Below are 21,922 nucleotides of genomic sequence, written 5' to 3'. Positions count from 1 at the left end.
TTTTTCCCCTGATTATTCCACTGTTTCATAACACATTTTTGTAGCTTGTTTTTTTGAGCTTTTTAGGAGCATATCTTTTCAACTGTTACCCCAGTTTTTCTGAGTTTCTTTATTAGCCTTTTGATTTTCATAAATGGAGTCAGATCTTTTAGTTACTGTAGAATATTAGAGCAGTTTTTCTACCTTTCCCACAGAAGTAATATAAACAAATCCTTTGGTTTTCATTCTCTGTCCTTTGTTTGCATATTTCTAACCTGAAAACAATTGTAACTGACAATTCGTCTGGCCACTGAGGCTGAGGGGTGGAAACCCCAAAAAGCCAATCTTCTGCTAGACCCACAAATGTATAAAAAGTAAAAAAATAAACAAAGGGCTCTCTTCTCTCCGCTCTTTCAGCTGGGATCTGGATCAGAAGAACCTCTGCGAAAATCTCTTGTCTGCATGTGATTGCTTTGTGTGTCTCGGTGACATTCAACCATCTCAGTCTGTTTGGGTGGGTTTGCTTAATGGTGCCACTGAAATCTAATGCCATTGGGAGGTCCTGTTCAACGTCTTCTGTTTTCCAACTACACTCCATAATATCCTTCTTCACAAGACAGAATTAACACTAAAGTATTCCATCAGGGTGCTCCTGGGTCTTTAGTCAAAACAGCAACCAACTGTAAGCATGCCCAAGGCATCTGACAACCACTGACTGCAGATCTCTCTTCCAAACCTTAGGCTCCTCAAAGCTCTGGACTACCTTTTTTCTAATCTGCCCCATAGCTCATCTTTCATCTGTTTCGTTTCAGCATCCATATAGACAGTCTTGTCTGAACAATTTAGGAGGCAAATCCAAAATCCAGCTCTTTGATTTGCCAGAGAGGTCCAACTCTAGCCACAGATCTCTGACCCAAGTGTCTTGTTACCCCCTAAGCAGATGCTTCAGCAGCTGGAGAGGGTGAAGATGGATGCACATCATTTCGGCAAGAGAATCAATCGAATTGTCACTTAGAAGAGGCAGACAATGTTTGTTTGGATCTATTTCAGCCCAGGTTTACAGCACAAAACCCAAACCCTAATTCTTCCACTGAGCTTTACTGGCCTGCCACTTCAGTTACTGTGAAACCAGGGACCAGGGGGACCAGAACCTTTTCTGTGAAAAATGTAAAGTTCTTTCAGGCAAAATCAATCAGTACTTTGCTTAAAGCTGTGACAGTCACTATTTCCAGTGGGCTTTCTAGACTTGGAGCAGTCAGCCTGTTTATACCATGTTGGACCAACAGACCAGTGAAATCCCATACACTGCAGCCACCCGTCACCACAGACTCCCACAAGCTGGTAGAGAGTCACACAGGATTTCCCTGGACTTGTACCTTAATGGCACTTTGCCAAAGACAACTAATGTCAGAGAAATCCTTTGGAAAATAAAGAAAAGTTCCTGAAAAAATATGCAATTTATGCGATTTTATTTTTCATCGGGAACTGAAAAATGCCCAGATTTCATAAGCTGGTTGCCTTATTCTTTGTGGCCTGTGAGTCATGTTACAAGACTAATTTTATTACCACTCAGTCTGTCATTCTGAGGCTCACAGAGGATGTACCACCTGCAAAAATACCTGACAGACCAGAGGTGACATAATTGTAGCTCAGTTAAATCTTTAATCAGTGCTGGGGACTGGTCTCCAGCTGCAGATATAACTGATATGGCCAGATCAAAGAGAAATCATAGGACTGAGGCTGCTAGAGTGAAGCGTATAAAATGGCATTCCAGATGGAGCCTAAAGCCTAAGGCTATGTCTCCAGCAGGAGATGGAGCACAATTGGGACCATTCACTGACAAGGTGCCCAAAAGATGTGAAACAGCTCACACTCAGGCTATTACACTCTCTTAATCTCTCAGGTAGTTTGTCTACTTCCAAACAGGTTATTTGGGAATTGCCCCTGACACATGACACATCTTGAACAGTGACTGGCAACCATCCAGAGGGTTGCTATGAAATGAAGACACACAAGATCCATTTCATCAGTTTAGCAGGAAAGAGGATTGAAATTTAGTGCCTGGGAATGTTTTTCAGTACCACAGAATTCACTGATACCAGCCATAGCCTGAGCATCATTCCACCTCTCTCAAAGTCCATCTAACATCAGGCTCACAGATGCCAGTGTCACAAAGGTATTTTGAGTGCAAGGACCCAAATCAGCAGATAATGTATTGAATACATGTAGCAGATCCCTTCTTACCTTGAGCACATTTTCCACCATCACTACTGCTCATTCTCTCTCCAGGAAGATGCTGGGGAAAAATATGCACAGAAGCCAATCTAACTGAATATGTATTTAAAATAGAATTGATCATTCTTAAAATGCTCTTGTTTCATCTACAGAAGTGCAATTTGAAATACTTACATGAGTTAAGGAAGTGAAGAATAAAAGTACCTTAAAATGAGTAATAGTATAAAAGAATTAACGGAAAATCTCTGAGTTGTTTTCACATATTTTCCCTCCCAATCAATTTTGATAATTTACATCTCTTATCCATTATACTGCTTTTTTCTGACTCATCAAAATAATTTTAATTTGCTCTCTTTTCTTCTCCTAAGGAAATGGGAATAATGAATTTTAACTGAAAATTGAAGAAAGTGGCTGTTACTTTAAAAAAAAAATCTCCATGACTTTTACAAGAAATCTTTTCTGGAAAATTCTGGCCCACATATCTTAAAATCAGCTCACACTTACTGAGCAAATGAAATAGGGTTGCACAGTAAATACTGTGTTACTACAGCTGCTCCAACCACTAAGCAAACACATTGATTCATTCAAAGAAACCACAGTCAAAAAAGCTATAAAATCTTCACAGGAGGTATTGAATTCATCTGACTTAGTGTGTGTTTTCTGGCATAGGCGTGGGTAATAAAATAAACACCTGCAGAACTAAACCAAAGGTCTGTGCTACTGCAGTTGGGACACAGCAAAGCCGCTGTGGAGAGCATCTGACTTTCCTTGAAGACTAACATTTAAAATATCATCAAAGATGTAAATCACATTTTCCAGATCTTCTTTCCAGTGGATATTAACCTTAGAGAAAAGCAGCCATGGGTTGGTGTTCATGAGCCTTTTCTACCAATCCTAGAAACTTCCCTCATTTCCTAATGATGTTTCTTACTTGCAGTTTCTTTAGCTTTCTTTTTAGACCAAACAGTTTCCTATGGCTTCTTACAGATTTTCTACTTAGCACATTGCACCAAAACCTTCAAATATTTTATTTTCTGGCTTTTTCATTCTGTTTTTTTAAGGTAGGAGAATGCCTAGCTGCATCCCTGCAGATTATATTGTGTAAACTGTACCAGCAAAGTGAAATTGTCTGAACCCAAGTGTGTAGAGAACTCAAGTTAGTCAGCCATAGCAGGACTGCTGGAAGTGAACGAGTTTAAGGATTGCATGCTTTCCTGAGGGAGAGACAGCAGGAAGAGAAAGGACATGATTGTATAGTATTGTTTATTTTCTCATTGCTCACACAGCACCAGCAGATTGAATAGACCCGCCTCTGCCCACTTCCTAATATCACGTATTCAAAGTTTTCTATCAAAAGCGCAGTTTAGATGTCACTTGTCCCAGCCCATGGCAGAGTGCTTGGGACTAGATGACCTTTAAGGTCCCATTCTATGGCTACATGATCATATGATTACAGTGAAGAAATCTTGCCATTTCAAATACATTCTCAAAAGTATGAAAAACACAGCATTAGTTGTTTATAATTACTTTTTCTTCCAAATCTATGATTTAAAAAAGTTAAAGAAATATGGGAAAGAACCATCCAAATAGTATTCATAAAAACTTCAGAGGAATCAGTAGTAAAGTAGATGCAACACTGAAAATGAAGGGTGAGTATTTATCTTTGCAGCAAACAGGCCTGATCCTGTCAGCCTGTGCTCTGTCGATGTAAGGAAGTCAATATAAGCACATGGTCTGTTTCTGAAAATAGCACATTTATTGATTTCTGTGACTGAGCTAAATGCGACTTCTTTACCAGCTGCTATAACAAAGACTCTGAAATGTATCAGCTCCATATCCAAGCTATGTAATCATCAGATTATTTCAAATCCCAGCATATAATTGTGCTCTTCACCCTGGGATCTGCTGACAGGACACAGGAGAATGGTTCAAAACTGCACCGGAATATGTTCAGACTGGACATTGCAACACATTTCTTTATGACAGTGTGATCAAACACTAGAACTCTCTAGAGAGGTGGTTGATGTCCCAAAGCTGTCAGCGTTTCAGAGGCATTTGGGCAATGCCATTAGTAACATGTTTTAACTATTGGTCAGTCATGAAGTGGTCAAGCACTTGGGCTAGATGACCACTGTAAGTCCCTCCCAACTGAACTATTCTAGGGTAATCTAGCCTAATCTAGTCTATTTCATGTTTATTTTGACATAAGATCTACCATAACAAAGTGGTGAGTAGCTCACGATGACCCCATGAACATCAAGAGCGAGTAGGGATGTTAGTATTGTAGTGACATCAGTATTCTAGAATTGATTTGACAGTTAGTTTGGGCTGTTTGGCAATAAATGTATGGAGGTGCTACACGTAGTGCAGCCCAGATAGCCAAACCTGTGCTGCTCTCAGGCACCCTGTGTCAATAGCTCAGGTATTGCTAAAGCTGGAGTAACATATATTGCAGTGTTGGTTCATGATGTAAGCTCAGTCTCTGAGGCGTCCTGGCAAGGGGAGAGCCACTACTGCAATGAAAAAAGAAGGTCACAGCAAGCTGGGGCTTGGTCTCTTCTCCCAAGACACAAGTGATAGGACAAGAGAAATGGCCTCAGTTTGTGCCAGGGGAGGTTTCTATTGGATGGTAGGACAAAATTATTCATGGAAAGGTGTTATGAAGCACTGGAGAAGGCTGTCTGGGGAAGTGATGCAATCGTTATCCCTGAAGGTGTGTAAACAGACGTGTAGATGTGGAGCGAGCATAAGAACACGATTTAGTGGTAAATACAGCAGTGTTGGGTTAACAGTTGGACCTGATGATTGTACAGGTGTTTTCCAACCTAGACAATTCTGAATAGGTAAATAAACCCCTATAAAATACAGAAAACTTTTTTTTTCCCCCAAAAAAGAAGTAGTTTTTATTATAGTAATAGTAATTTAATTAGCTATTGAATCTAGTGTCCAGCACAAGACAAGTTCTGCAGATGCTCAGGGGGATCAGTCAACAGCTGATGGTGCTCACTGGGACTCACATCTCACACCCTTCCACAGAGGAACTGCTTCTCAGAGCTCTGTCTAGAGGTGATTATGAAACTCTTCTCAGTGACTCAACATCAATCACATGGTTTTGCCAACAGACATGTTAGTCTTCCGAGAGCAGTGGGGGAATTTCATGAATGCAGACAGGATGTGGCAAGTATGAAGTTCAATCCCAGAAGTTCTTCACCAAGGTTTTTAATTCACTACAGTAAGTTAAAGAGGCATGAGAGTGAATTTGTCTGTCCTGTTTGAAATATATTGTTGACAAACAGGCTAAGATTAGGTAAAGGATCCCAAGAAGAGTCTAGATTTGCAGCTCCTCTAATGAATAATTTCTTTTTCCTTTTTTCCATTTTTCTCATTTTTAAGGATTTTCTTACCTTTTTTCTGGTCCAAAGTCCTATAAATATGCAGAGAGAAGGAAAATGCAATCAATATAATGAAAACCAGTTCCTAGAGTGGTTGCTATAGCAGTACTCAGAAGAACATCAGATGGGGGTAGAAGATAGTAAAAACTGGACCATAAGGCCCAGAAACAGGGTTGATCCTTTTATTTCCTCTTATGTAAACACAGAGCACAATGAGGAATGCCACAACTCCACCTAAAAATACAACACTATTCCAATAAATACATCTTTATTCAACCAGAGTTGGTATTTTGAAGAGCTTCAGTCTCACCTCAGAAACTCCTGGACACAGAATATTTTTACTTTTCTTTTACATAGAATCTATTATAAAGGAATTCAATGAGGAACCTTTTCTGGCCTCTTCTCAAAGACCTGCATTTACAGAGAAACCATTGAAGAAGCTGTGACTAACAATCTCTTTTCCCAAAAGAAGCAGAAAAATATGCTGGGGACAAGTTCTCTGGAGAAAGGACCATCTTGTGGTTTAAGTGGTCCCATGCAAGACTGATGAGCAAAGAACCAAATATTCACACTCATCCAGTATCTAATTATGGAATTCAATCTACAGCCTCTTCAGCCTGTGCTTTTAACAGCACAATCTGGTTTCATCAAGGAGAAGGTGATGACAGAGCAGAAGCCACTCACCACTTCTCCATTACTATTTTGAAAGAACTCTGTGATCTTATGAATGGGACTTAACAAAGTAACTGCACATCCATTTAGCTGAAAACAGCGGTAGAGGATTTGCATATTGCTCATTAAAACACTGAGGAATCATAGTTGAAAGTATGGATATGAATGAAGTCTGGTGACTTTTGTTGTTCTGTTCTGTTGTCACAGCTGCTTGCATGGTAAAAAAAAAAAAAAAAAAAAAAAAAATTAAACATATTTAGTTTTCATGTTCTTTCCTTTGTGTCTTTTCATGCCAATCACTAATTTTCTCTACCAGAAACTGTTTCATCCAGGACACTTCAGATGACTTCCAGAAGACCAATGGATCCGTGTTGCAGAGAAACTGCAAATGTTTAAGACACTTGCACCCAAAGCAATTTAAGCAAGAACTTTGCTGCCTTTATTCCTCTTACTAATAGATGGAATAAACCATTTTGTCCCCCAGGATAGTCTGAGACCTAGGTATAAGTGGAACTTAAAGCTGTTGTGCCTTCCCTCAGAACTGTGGAACCTATGCAGAAGACAAACATATTTTATGTCCGGTATCTGCAATTCCTTGAATGATTTTTTTCAGTCTTTTGCCCTGCTCTTGTGGATGGATTTTCCTTTTCTATCTACATCAGAACAAAGCCAAGAGGAAGAATGCTATGATCCAAAACTGGGACAAATTTGTCCCTGCTTCACATAGCCTTCAGTTTTGCACATCCAAATGAGTGTCTTGCATACATATCCCTTTATTTTCCACTTCCACCACTGAAAAGCAAAATCGTTTTTATTTCTTGCACTTTGAGCAGAAAAGTAAAAACACAATTTGTCAAACATGCTGATAAAAGGAAACATCTATTGTTGTTACTGAATTTAGCAGACATCAGTGAGCAGTCCTGAAAATTGCAGGATAAACACACAAGGAGGCAGTTGTCAAGAGTTTAAGAGACTTGTTCAAAGGCACAAAGCTATAAGCAAGTACAGTAACTCTGTGCATCAGTGTCCATAAAAGACGGGCTAAGATAAAGGCAGACTACTTTTCCCAAGATAAAAGCAGGTGCAATTTAACAGGTGAATTCTCCATGACATCAAGATTTTAGACTGGGAGACTGATCATTGAGATTGATCAGTTGAGAAAGAGGAGGAATAATTACTCTGTGAAGCAAAATTGAACTACTTCTGAGATCATATGCACTAAATAAGCGATATGATTTTTGTACACATTTTAGGTTGTTGAATAAAAATATTTTAAAACATTAAAAAAAATTACAATTACAAATTATCAAAATGCATTTTCTAAGTGACATTATTATCAGAGTAGAAAACATTTATTTGTGGACTCGTAAGTAAACATTTAGTTCACATCTATAATTCTTGTATTTCATAGAATTATAACATTTAAATCATAGTATTTAAATATTTTTGCATAGACTTGTAAATATACCAAGAAACTTGGGAGCTTACTGAATTTTAATGTTCCATCAAAAGCGGCAATTTTCTAATCAAAAGTTAAATAGTATATTAGAGGCTATCTATTTTGTTATGTAATGTTTCTTGCTGGAATTTTCAGTGCAACTTTGTAAATTTTAACATAACATATTAGATCTGAACCATCCAGATACAATGATTTTCCACTTGTTTTCACATTAAAATATTTGAATCAAGGAAAAGATTGCAAAACATTCAGACTTGCACAATAGGAATACGTTTTTCCCTGGTACTTTGTTGCAGAAGGAGCATGGAAAAAGTTCTGGTTTTTAATATGCATGGTTTATGAAAATAGCAATAAGCTTATTTAATGTCGTCAATGGAAATCTTTTGAAGTGTTAGCTAAGTTGTCTAGAAAGGTGAATTTTTTCTACTGTTTCAGTCCCATCTACCACCGGTTTTTTTTCAGCAAGATAATGGATTCTTGCTTCTTGGGAAAAAAAAAAAAAAAAAAAAAAAAAAAAAAAAAAAAAAAAAAAAAAAAAAAAAAAAAAATTCTGCTGTTCCTAATTGTCTCTTTGAAGAAATATAATGCGCTCTTTTTAAGTCCTCCTAATTTCTGCAGGGTAAAAAAAGAAACTGTGACAGTCTACCTGAGTTACAATTTTTCTGTACTAAAGGAGATTTATGTAAATGTTACAATGAAACAGGTCTTTATCTCCTTTCTCTGAGGGTTGTGACGCATGACAGCTGGTGAGAACAGGGTAAAGAGATCTGAAGGAGAAAACTTACTGAAATCAGTGATTTTGTCATTGGCCTCAAGGGGTCAGAGGTTTCCCCCGAGGCTTAAGACTTGTGGAATCCAGGATCCCAAAACCTTGCTCCCATACATAATTTATAGTAACTTGACATGTTGTACCGTGCTTATGTAACCAAATCACGGCACAATAAATCTATTATGTCTGTATTTTCCTTGTTTTGCAGTTTCCCATTGCCCGCGCTTTACAATAATGGCTCTTCTGTTGTTCATGGAAAGTACAAAGTTGCATAACTTGGAGAAAATTAAGAGAGCCCTGTGCAATCTGCCTCCACTCAGGTATCAGAAAAGGACTCTGCACTGTCCCAGGTGAGCACTGGCACTTGGTGCTGGCCCTCTCTTCAATATTTCCTCTCTCTCTGGTCTAGCTGTGGCACAGCACACTCCTGTCTAGAAAGCCAAGACACAATGAAGGTGCCGAGCTCATGTTGCCACACACCAGTGAAAGGTCTACTTTGGGACAGACATCTTTGTCACTGCTGTCAGCCCCATCTTTCTATTGCTGTTGTACCTTGTCACAAATGAGAAGGATAAATGCTGAAAAGGAAGAATCTCTGATGTAGCCTGAGCACACCCAGCAAGGAAGAACTTAAAGGACAGGGCCCATGTGAAAGACATTCTGGTTCAGCTCTGAGCTCAGAGCTATCTGGGAAACACATTGAGTGGTCCCTTTCAAAAATTTACCAAGTTGCCTTTTGAAGACTCTCCAATTATTGCTCTTTCCACAAGAGAAGTCTTCCAGAACTTAACTTCTCTGGTGATTAGAAACCTGCCTGGCATTTCTCTGGGGTTTTTTTCCACCCATATTTCTATATCCTGTAAATTCGACTGTCTTCCCTCCAGTTTAATCCCTGATATGTATTTGAATAAAATTATCATGTCCCCTCTTCATTGCAAAGATGTAAATTACTGCTGTCAACTGTCAGTACTTTAGCTGGGAAATTAACAGCTGCTCTCCCATTACATAGATTTTTTACACACAAAATTGTACCAGAGCAGAAAACAAAACACCTGTTCTATCAAAATTCAGAAGACTTAGCTCTTCAGACAGCAGTGAAGATGACAGTGAAGGAAACTAGTGAAGTCCAGCTTAATATGTCCATGGCAAAGAGTCAGAACTGGATGTTCTTTAAGGTCCCTCCCTCCCCAAACCATCCTCTGATTCTGTGGATCTACGTGCATGAATGAATTCATTCCATTTTACAGTTCTGCACTCCGTGCATTAAAGCATGTTTCACATTACCCAACAGGGCCCAGCTGCCAATGGCATCACCTGGTTTAATATGGAAATGCGAAGATCCATTAAGGGTTGGATTGAACACTGAGACAAAGCTAATGTTTGTGAACCCAAGGATTTCATTCTGAAAGGAAGTGTGAAATTTGAGGAAGCCATAAAGGCTGCCAAGCCCATCAAGTCCCTCCTCATACACACCTCTTTATACCTGCATTCTCAAGCAGGGGAGTGTTCTTTCTTATAATTCAGTTCTGCAAATGCTCACACACAGAGAAAATATGTTTCCTCAGAGCAGTCTTGCTGTTTTCCCTGAAAGTACTTTAGTGTGCAATGCTAAGCAAGCACAAAGAAATGTGAAGAACACAGATTTTCTTTTAAACACTGTCTTAATTGTCCCTTTGTTTATGGCACTGTAAATCTCATGCATACCCTCTGGAGTTAAGATAAAACAGGTGAAAGTGACCAAAAGAATAAAACCCACCATAAGAACAAGACCTGAAATGGACACAAATGTTGAATTCAACAGATAGTTTCTTCTCATGATCCTATGCAGCATAGATGCTCTGTACAACACCTCAGGGTGCAATTTATTTAACATTAGCATGGCAGACACCCCCTACCCTTTCTGGCTGCTGTGTAAAGTCAACAGGAAATGTGTCATCAAGAAATCTTTTTCTCCTTTCCTAATAAATCTCATAAGAAATCAAATCTATCTTGCATTGAAATTCAGGCCCTACTGAAAATCTCCAGCAAAACTGGCACTGACTTTTAGATACAAATGACAATACCTTAGTTGATGTGATTCAAGGTCTCCATGACAGCCAGTGACAGCCACTGGAAAGCACAAGGCAAAGCACATAAACAATAGCCCCTGCCCTGGCAAAAAACTTTAGTGTTTGGACAAATACGTTCAAGGCTTCATTTCCTTTGCATCACTTAGAGATGATCAGTCCAAGTCCTCAGGTAAAACTAACCTTGATCCTGTTAGTAGTCTGGGAGAAAAGTGTTGGATGTAGCAAATATAACATTCATTCTGGAAAGCAGAAAGAAAAAAATTTAATTCCAATAGAAACAGGACATTCTGATTCATTTGTACCAATAACAAGGAAGAAAAGGCAGTCTCTAGTTGAGCATGCTTAACAAGAGAAGTAATTCCCTTCTCCTACTTTGAGCTTTCCTCTGAACAGAGAATCCTACACCCAGGAGAAGGCATCAGGATGCCTCTTCAGTGTTAAGTTATGTGCATTTGTATCTGATAAAGGTTTTTAAGAAGTTTCTCTGATGTTCATAAAGATCTGTGAGTTTCATCAGCCACTGAAGGTTTTCAAATTCATCTGTGCTCTAAACAGACAAAAGGAAAAGGATGTAGTTTTATTTCTTCTTATCTGAGCTTTAAATAAACAGATATAATCTGTCTATTGTTTGAATCATAAACAACTGTCTGTTAAGAGTGACCTTCAGCATGCTGTATTGAGAAACTTACAGAATATGTAACATGTTAAGATATTTTTTTTAATACAAGGATTCTTCCTCACCTTTTATAATCCCTGTAGAATAGAAACTATCAAGCAATGCAAAAATGTCCAAGATGCCCTGTTAGAGGGGAAAAAAAAAAAAAGTGATTGAAGTAAAATACATCATTTAAGTGTATCCTGTGTGCTTTCCTCCGGTCCTAGCAAAGAATCAAAACTTTATAAATTCAAGTGCTAAGTCAATTTAACATTTTGACTACTATTGTTAATTTTCATTTCCATGGAGAAATGTTTTAACTACAACAGAATGTTGCATCTGAATACGTGCCTTCTCCTTTACTTCATTGCCCATTAACAACATCAACATTGAGGCTATCAGAACAGGCAGATAAAGAGGATGAGAAACTTGAGGAGAACACATATCTGTTCAAGGAGCCTGTGGATAGTGTGGCAATTGATAAAGAACTTGTAGAAAGAGAAAGGGGGAAGGAATGGATGGTAAGCTTTAAATGGAAGAGGCTGATGTGAGATGGAATAGGGTTAGTGAAATGACATCTGGCAGTAGCTTCTAGTAAGGAGGAATGGAATCCAAACCACCAGATGAGTAAGTCTCAAATTTCCCCAAGCTAGAGAGTTGGGGGAAAGTGGCTGGAAAGCTACCCAGTGGAAAAGGACCTGGGGGTGCTGGTGAGCAGCAGCTGAACATGATCCAGCTGTGCCCAGGTGGCCAAGAAGGCCGATGGCATCCTGGCCTGGATCAGCCGTGGTGTGGCCAGCAGGAGCAGGGCAGTGACCGTCCCCCTGCCCTGGGCACTGCTGAGGCCACACCTCAAATCCTGTGTTCAGTTCTGGGCCCCTCACTGCAAGAAAGACATTGAGGGGCTGGAGCGTGTCCAGAGAAGGGCAGCGGAGCTGGGGAAGGGTCTGGAGCACAAGTGCTGTGAGGAGCAGCTGAGGGAGCTGGGGGTGTTCAGCCTGGAGAAAAGGAGGCTCAGGAGGGACCTCATCACCCTCTACAGCTGCCTGGTGGGCAGGTGGGAGTTGCTCTCTTGTCCCAGGCTACAAGCAGTAGGATGAGAGGAAATGGCCTCAAATTGCACCAAGGGAGGTCTGGATATTGGGAAGATTTTTCTTCTCAGAAAGGATTGTGAATCATTAGAACAGTCTGCCCGGGGAAGTGATGGAGTCACCAGGCCTGGAGATGTTTAAAAGACATACAGACATGGTGCTTAGGGCCATGGTTTAGTGGTGAACACAGCAGTGCTGGGTTAATGGTTGTACTTTATGATCTTTTCCAACCTAAATGGTCCTAAATAGGCAAGGGAGTCCCTTGAAAATAAGCATCTTTTTTCTTTTACAAAAAAATAATGTAGTTATTAAAACATTTGCTTTCTCAAAGTGTGGCTTCAGTAGTAGAAGCTGAAAGTAGAAGCTGCCAAACTCTTGGAAAAAGTGGTGAACTAAGGATGAGAAACATGATATAATCCCCATTACAGAGGAGGAAGGCAGGACCAATGACTTAATATTTTCCACAGTTTCTTTCAGCTGACTGAAGCATTTTCTATTGCCTATTTTAGGACAGGATAAATCATTTCCTAGTGGTGTTTGTTTGTCATTCTTTTCAATAGAAAAACCACACATGACCAGCTAACATTAGAGGGCTATCTTGCTCATGAGCTTGTGGACACTGATGTGGCAATTGGACAGAGAGGAGTTCGCCAACGGATTCATTCATACTCTTCTGCCCACTCATCCTCCAATGTATCCACAAAAGAAAAGAAAACAAACAAATAAAACACACTAAAACACAAACAAAAACAAACAAAATTTTAAAAACCACACGTGAAAAAACCCATGGAGATACGCAAATTTACCTGGCATAAAGCTGAATGCCTGGTGGAGAATGTAGAAAAGAATAAAAATGTATTTTGAAGAATAAATAGGGAGGAATATTACAATAACCAAGAGGGACCATTGGGAAAACTTTAACATTCTAGAAATTTCTGAATTTGTGTCTCATAAGGATCTCAGACACTGCCCATGAACAACTGAATAAAAGTTCTAGGAGAAGAGAGTGAAGACGAGCTGCTGAGAATAGAGGTGTGACACAAACCACACAGGACCAAGGGGCAACGGTCTGGTTCATTTCACTGAATAGTATAAAGAATGAGAAGAAAGATGTTTCCATGTCGTTTTGTACATAGGTTCAACAAGCCAGAGAATATGAAGATCAGTGACCCTGTAGATCTGAGATGAGGTCACGGCAATTTGCCATAAATGAGAAACTAAATGGGTTTGGAGAGAAAATGGTAATCTCCAGTTCATTACTATAAATTTGTCAAAAGGTATAAGTTTTCATTATAATTAGCATTACTGATTAGTTACTTGATCCTTCCTTCCAGTAAGTGCTCAAAGACTAATTGCTGTCCATTGTGCAAAAGTTCACCCTGCAAACAAGGATGCACACCTGAAAAGTAAAATAATGTGATTTTTAATGAGCTGTTTTGTTAATCAGAGAACGCAAAAGAATCTCTCTTCATTGCCTCTGAGTTCAGCAAAGTCCTTATCAGACACTACATAATTAAGCTTCTGCAACTTTGAACACAAAACTCAGCATAATTGGATCCCTGCATTATTCAAAAGTTTCACTGCCAAGCACAGGAAGCACAGCTCATGCACTGTGAGCTTGTGACAAATCACACTTGACAAACTCAGATTAGTCAAAGTAAACAGTTTTGAAGCAAACATAGTTTGCAACCTCTGTCTTCAACAAGCTGTGAAGAATGAATGCATTCATTAGCAACCTAATGGTCAAGCCTAAGTACACTACAGTTTGTATAGGGATCATTTCCATAACAAGGTCATTTAGAACTCCCTAGTCTCATGTTTGTGTAACCTTTATCAAATCTAGAGTTGAGGAACTGGGCTGGAAAATTTGATTTGAGAATGTGAAGAGATTCACAGTGGGAAATGCAACCCAGAAATCTATTCTTTCAACTACAGAAGGCTGGCATCCTCACTAAATTCTGGTTAACTCAAGAAGTCCTGGGACTTCTCAGGAGGGAACAGGGCTTTGCATGATTAGGTCCTAATTGGAGGAAGTGCTTGCTTCACTGTTTCATGTAACACAGCTGCACATCTATTGGATTTTCTGGACTGGATTTTAATGAAGAACTCTCTGGCTCTGGCATATAATTTTTTTGTTGTTGTTGTTTCCTCCTAGCTAGGCTTTTAGGAAGAATAGAAGATGAAAGGATTGTTATTCTTCTTCCACTAAATTTCAATTTAAACCCACTAAATTGATGTGTCCCAATTTCTGTAGATTACATTCTCCTGGTCACAGCCCAGAAAGCAGGGAATAAGATTGTTCTGGGTTTGCTGAGCAGAGGGACATTCAAACAGAAACACTTGTTTACTATGAAACACATTCAGCCAAAGTAAGTACATCCAGAACAAAAGGCAAATGCAAATATTGCAAAAGAAATTGCAGTAGAAGAGAAAGGGTGTCTGTGGATCCGATACATGGAACTGCAGATAATACAAGTAAGGGCCAACTTGCCAAAAATTGTCAAAACTTGCCCTTTTTTGCACTGTTAGCCTTGCATTAACTATCCTTCCTAATGGTTTAAGACAATGCCAGAGGTAAATCCTGTTAATGTACAGGGGTGACCCTGTAAGATCACAAGATGTTAAGCTTTTAAGCCATATTTTGGCGTAGCTTCTTGAAGTTTTGACATTCACCTCGTCTCATTTCAAAACCAAGGAACTGGTTGTACAAACCTAAATATCCCAGTTGAAATACCCATTGTCCTAGTCAGATCGCCTTAGAAATATTGTGTACCTTCCTTTTCAAAACATTGAGAGTATATTTGAAGGTACATCTTTATTCCCAGAAAAATATCCAAATACCCAAAAAACAAATCCTACAAATATTTACCATCAGGGTGGCTGCATTCATAGTAAGATTACCAGATAGGGTGATCAGCACTAATTGTTTGGAGCAATATATGTCACCCAAAGTCTCTCAGTAACAGAAATTTGTATTTGGACATCAGATTACAGATAAATGCACCAATACGCAGAAAACCCCACTTTTGTAGGTCTCCTGGTGTTTTAGTCAAATGAAATATTTGCTGAAATATTTTATTTGTTTCTTTTAAAATTTCAGGTACTGTAGATTTGAAATAACATCAGTGGCATAAAACTATTTTATCTCAAAGTTGCAAAATAACCAAATACTTGTGAAGGATTGAAATTATTTAATGAATTAGGGCTGAGCTCACAAACCGTTCCATGCAACGCAAAAGTGCATTATTTTAACAGATGACTTATTTCTCTGGAAGACTTCAGTCCATTCTGTTTCTGCCACTATTTGAAATGTATCAGCAAAATGCACCCTGCTCTGTTTCTGCACTGCAGGTACACTTGCACAAGGTGTATCCACACATCACCAGTTGTCAGTGACAAGAGACAAAGTGGAAATTTGACTGGACAAAATCTTTGCTTGGAGTTAGTTATCACCAGTTACGTAGAAGTGCATGTTTCTTCAGTCTTCGAGTACACTCACAACAACTTTCTTCCTAAAATATTTGATCCATCTATGGTCACACAGCCATCTCCATAATAGTCTTGGGTTCAGAAGTGGACTCCAGCTTATACAAAATATAAGTAGATACAAATTTCCTACAGGAAGATTGAATTACATCCATAGAGCCAGAGAAAAACAGTGGAGGAAACGGGTTGTGAGAAGGAAATTCTGCCAGAAGTTAAAAGCTAGTAGTTCAGTTCTCCTCATTTTGTTAAACTCTGGACTTCAGTTTTGATTAACCTTGCAACACAAACCCGAAGGAATTACTTAATGTGGTTAATTTTGTGCCTGGAAGGCACCAAAATAAAGAAGGCAGGATCTTTGGGTCCCACAGGTGCTATGTGAGGCTCCCAAGGACTGCTGCAGACTTTGTGGGCCGGATCCTGATCTCATTGCCCTGGCTAAGCTGCAGGACCACAAACAGCCCTAGTCAAGCTAGTGGGAAAGGGTGGAGAAAGAAGTTATTTGTTATCAGCAAGAGTTGATATCTACGATATCAACTTATTCCTTACTCAGACCTCTATTCCTTACTCAGACAGAGCATCTCCTTCCAGATGGAAGGTGAATAGGTCTAGAGTAGATGGAGGTGGCTGAATCTGCTCCCAGGAATTTATTAGACTCCAAAGGGTTACTTCAGGTTGATTCTCAAGACAGCTGAGGCCCTCATAAGTCAGTGTGGTTGTGTTACAGAGATGAAAAAGCAGAACAACATGTGCATCACCGTCAGACTGTACTGCCACAGTATTTCTGGTCATCCTTTTGGATGGTTTGATTTTGGAATAACCGTTGATAAACACTATATAATTTTATTTTCAAGAATAACCTTAGATACAATAGTATCCTCAGCTTCATTAAAAGCAGAGTAGCCAGCCGGACAAGGGACGTGATTCTCCCATTTCCCTCTGCTCTGTAAAAAGCCACCTGGAGAGCTACATCCAGGTCTGGGGCCCCTAATATAAGAAGGATGTGGACCTGGTGGAGTGCGTCCAGGAGACAGCCATGAAAATGATCACAGGGCTGGAGCAGGCTGAGAGAGTTGGAACTGTTCAACCTGGGAAGGAGAAGGCTCTTGGGAGACCTTAGAGACACCGCCAAGTACCTACAGGGGGCTACAAGAGAGATGGAGGGGGACTTCTTACAAGGCCACATTGTGATAGACATTTGGGAATGACATTAAACTGAAGGGGAGGAGGCTTAGATTAGGTATAAGGAAGAAATTCTTTGCTCTGAAGGAAGTGAAACAATGGAACAGGTTACTCAAAAAAGTAGTGGATGTCCCATCCCTGCAAGTATTCAAGACCAGGTTGGACGGGGCTCTGGGCATCCTGGTTGGATGGAAGGTGTCCCTGCCCATGGCAAGGTGGGCTGGAGTTAAATGATCTTCAAGGTCCCCTCCAACCCCAACCACTGTGTGATTCTACAAGTACTTGTGAGGTAGGATTTTCTCTTAATTACTGGCTTTTGCGTCTTCTCACCCCAACACATGCCTACTTTCAGGCAGACTGGCTCCGGTCAGTTCCCTCCTGTACTTGCAGTGTCCTTCTCAAGCAAGCACTGCTGAGGAAGGACAATTTGTTTTGGTCTTAGCACCCACAGGGGATTTGAAAGTAAGTAAAGTTAACAGGGAAGAAAAATACAAGGATTATTATCCTCTAGGTTCAAATTACACTTGTTTCTGGTTGAACTGAGCACAAGAACTGCCAGCTAAAATGCAATATGCGTTTTACTACAGCAAGAAGAGAACTTTTTCTTTCCACTTGATGGATGTCTTGTTTTGCTAGCACATGTATAAGGATGTGAAGGAAAGGAAACAGGAGACTATGCTCACTGAGATGAAGAAGAACGTTGGACAACAGACCATGCCCTACAAGCTCAGTCATCTACCTCCTACCAGTAAAACCTTTCCATTATTATGCCATTATTATTTCCATGAGCTCTGGATCCTGTCCAGAATGGTTAAGCGGCAAACCAGGAAGTGTGAAAATCCAAAGCCACTTGTGTGCAGCAGCTAACAAACCTGTCACTCAGCAGGTAGGTCCACATTGACCTTCGGTCAAAACTGGGGGTTTTCCACCACGGGTCTTCTACTGCAACACATGCCATAGGGTTGAAGAGCAATCAGTTCAAAAGTATCAGTGGGTTAAAATAACATATGAATTTGACTGTTTCCTTGGCCACATCCACAATATTGAAATTTTTCAGCACAGAGAAAATTCTACTCTTTCTCTTGTGCCCTTGGGCCGGAATACATGTCTTGTGTGGCAAGTTGAACTGAAATGCTCCCCCAGGGCTAAACTTCTCTTCCCCTCAAACACATTGTAGTATAATAACATTTATTCTAATCTACATATGGATTAATAATTTCCCGAGGCCTGGAGTTCATATAATAATCATAGGCAAATGGAATATGTGAATGTCCTTTAAGATTATTAATCCTCATTTAAGAAGAAAAAAAAAATAGTAAGAGTCCACCTGTCTAGTGAGAACTTACACGTCCTCTTGAAAATTAGCGCAATAACACCTTTCACTGCATAACATTCTGGAACAAATCTAGGTACTTTGGTACATATGTAACAGATGGAACAAAAATCCAGAATGCAGAATAATGAATAATTTATATGCAGTTATTTCTGCTCCAGCAAGAAAAATATCTGTTGTTATGATTAATTGCACAGTAACCTTATTGAAAACATTTAGATTAAGTTCACATTCCTCTTCACAGTATTATTTTCTTCTGTTTCTTCTACCTCCTCTTTAGGTGAGAATATTTACTGTATATTGCTGGGAAGGGATAGTTCAATAATCTGTTGACAGGCAATGTGCCACTTCTACAGGCTAGCTCCAAAATAATAAATCCCTATTCTGCATTTGGTTGAATTGTCTTAGGCTTACAAAAGTGTGAGCTCTGGCCTAGTCTTTTTTTATTTTTAAGGCAAATCAATGCTTTTTCAGTGGATCTTCATCCTTCTTTCAAAGTTTTTCACACCTGTGGGATCTGACTCTTCAGGTCATCTGTGAACCAACATACTCCGTGAGCTCCTGGCACTTCTTGACTCTCTCTAACACTGCAGAAATGCTCCCAGTAATATGTGAATGAAGGATACAAATGATTAGGAGATCCCTTGGATGATTTGCTAGTAAGTAATACCATGGGAATAGTTGCAGACTACTTATTTGAATCACATTTTTCCATGAGGTTTTGATCCAGTTCTCTCAAGCAAAACTAGATATAGACATTTTCATTGTTCTGATGAAATTCACTAAATACTTCAAAGAAATACAGTAAGTTTTCTCTGGAATTAACAGGAAATTCAGGCTTTGAAAAAGGAGTTGGTTGGCAAATGTAATGTTGAGAGAAAAGAAAAGGTGTCAGTGTAGAACTTGTTTCACACTTACACTTGACTTTGCAGAATATACCAACTGCTTCCTTCAGTAAGCTGTCAGTAGCCCCTGTAAATTACTTCCATTGTGATCGGAACAAAACCATGATTGTACTACGATGGCTGTAGAGTCTTAAAACTAAAAGCAGAGTCTGCTGAGGCCACTAACATGCTGCAATCATTGCTACGGAACACAGGCAAGAAAAAGCAGATGTTCCACAGCCATTTACATTGACATCATGATGGTTTGTGGTCCAGAAAATCAATGCTGGCTATGGTCCAGCACACATGTTATTTCCTTAACCTCAACAATGTTCATAGTCTTACATTATTCATAGGAAATATGAGCAAGTAAAAATCAATTAAGGTTTGGTCAGGTTTTTTTCTAGATTTAATTTACCTCTTTTTCTGACTCTCAGGAATACAAATTACAAATAGGAAAAAGTCCTGCTTGGATGTTAGTGTCCAGGGGCATAAAATGGACACCAAATGCATCAAATGTAGCTGTTGATATGATACAGAGCACTCCTTTACATGCAGGCAACTTTGAACACTTGCGTACTTTGCACAGGAGGATAGTACCACCTCTTGGACGACAAGAAAAGGAAGCATGCAAAGTACATTCCATCAAGCAAGATAGTACCTGAAAAATCACTTATTTTCTTTAGCACCACAGGTCTAAAATTCAGACACTGCAGTTCTGGCTTCTCTTTGCCTTAAACCCAACTGGCCCTTAGGAATAAAACTCCAGTTCTGCAGAGAGAGTGGTAGAAAAATGGAGCATCTTTTAACCTGCTTTTCTTAAAAGTAGCCTCATCAAGCCATCTGCTGCAACCTCAACTATCTTGGTGTTAGAGCACTTGCCCTACCTGCTAAGCTGAATCTATTCACAGCAAACACTTCCTTCCCCTTTGCCAGTATGACCCCTGTAGCTGCAGGGTGATTATCACGTCTTTCTTCAACCCTATCTTCTCTAGATCTAGCAAGACCATTGTCTTGATCATTTCCAAGGAAGTTTTTTTTTTAAAAAAATAACATTCCTATGGCTCAGCTCTCTGCCCCCTTCAGTTGGTTCCCACCTTTCTAGATATATGGTGCACAAAACCGTGTGTGAAACTCTCCTCAGAGATGTACCAGCACCTCCTGGGGCAGAACAATGATTTTGTTTGTTTCATTTCCGGGATAATGCTTGCCTCTTAAAAAAGAGCAAAACACACTTTTTAGGCCCATTCGGCTTGTGATCAACTATTAACCAGTTACTCATTATGCCTGGTGATGTGCAATATTTAACCACAATCACAGCACATGATTTTAATTCCTTTTAAAACTGCACTGTTTGGCTGGATCTTGGAGGTCAAAGGATGGGTTTTGAACTAAAACGTGTATCACTATCTGATTTAAAGTGCAACAGCAGATTCTTCAAGTCTTCACTGCTTCTATCTATGATACTTGTACTTCACATGAAATTATTAATTTAAAAACTCATTATTTGTCATTTAAAAATTCCCTACTTGATTTTGATTCAGAACTTGACAACTTACTATTGTCTTATTTTCTGTTACAGTGATTTCACACCAGCTATCTACTACTGTAGGATTCTCCTCTTTCAGTCCCACGGGGATAAACATATTCTATAATCATTAAAAGCTAATGTAATTTCTGTTGGTTTTTCCATGCTATGTGAAAGAAATCCAGCTGTTGGGGAGATGCTGGAATCTGTGAAGCAGCTGATTAAAGTCCTAGTTCACATCAGACCACTTCTAAGTACCTCAGTGCGGCTCTTGCCTACCCAGTCCAGCTGAGCCGTATGAATTGCTTGTCCATTCTCACCCACTCTGCAGCTTAGTAAGCATGCTATAACCCTGCTCTGTTTGTAAGGTAAACATAATCTGAGAATTTAAAAAAAAATCTAAGAATCCTAGAAAAACATACCAGTTTTAAAACATACCAGTTTTGCTCCTGCCTTACCACCAGGCTGCAGCTGTGCTCCCTGCCGAACTAGAGCAGATATGAGGGTTCGTGGTCTCTCCGATTCTGCTTCTACAAATCCACAGACTTTTTTTAATTACCAAGTCATCTCATGCATACATTTGAGACATACTTTAATTGTCTGAAACATGCATCTGATATCTAGTCACCGACCTCAGTCTAGAAGTTCTCCCATTCATGACAGTGAAATGAAAGCTGTATTTTATTCTCTTTGGTAATGCTCAAAAGATGTCAGTGGCAGGAATGTACACTTGCCTAGTACAGATGAAGTAATTAAACCACTCCTCCCCTCACAAAGAAATTGCACAAAGAAATCCCACTTCATGGGAAATGTCTGACAGCAATAGAGTCAAATTCTGTAGAGGTAAAAAAGACATTGTAAGCCATAGAACAGGCCAGCTACATGTCAGGTCCAACAGAAAAAACTGTCAATCACCATAAAAACAGCTGATCAAACATTAAAACAAATTTGCATCCTCTGGTACAAGCATGTGAACTTTGTTTTTATGCAACAACGCCCACAGCTTTGGCTTGTTGGGTATCTCCAGAGTTGCTTTATGATCAGCTGAAGTTTTTGATTGGGCATATATGGTTTAGGGGTTTTTTGAAGCCTGGGGCAGGTGTGGCAAACCATGGCAGAACTCTCCAGAAGCCCATTCCTGCTCTTGCAATTAATGTAACTGCCCTCACTGTTTTAGGTCAGATGTCCTGA

General features: G+C 39.5%; 1 protein-coding gene across 1 annotated transcript in view; it reads left to right on the top strand.

The window, feature by feature from the left end:
• The window catches only part of MMP7 (matrix metallopeptidase 7), a 38,026-nt gene that overhangs the window by 4,759 nt on the left and 11,345 nt on the right, over positions 1-21,922 (top strand). The gene's annotated exons all lie outside the window — the stretch shown is intronic.

The sequence above is a fragment of the Hirundo rustica genome, chromosome 2, assembly GCF_015227805.2.
Source record: "Hirundo rustica isolate bHirRus1 chromosome 2, bHirRus1.pri.v3, whole genome shotgun sequence".
In the NCBI taxonomy this organism is placed as follows: domain Eukaryota; kingdom Metazoa; phylum Chordata; class Aves; order Passeriformes; family Hirundinidae; genus Hirundo; species Hirundo rustica.
This window is presented reverse-complemented; position numbering and strand designations above follow the sequence as displayed.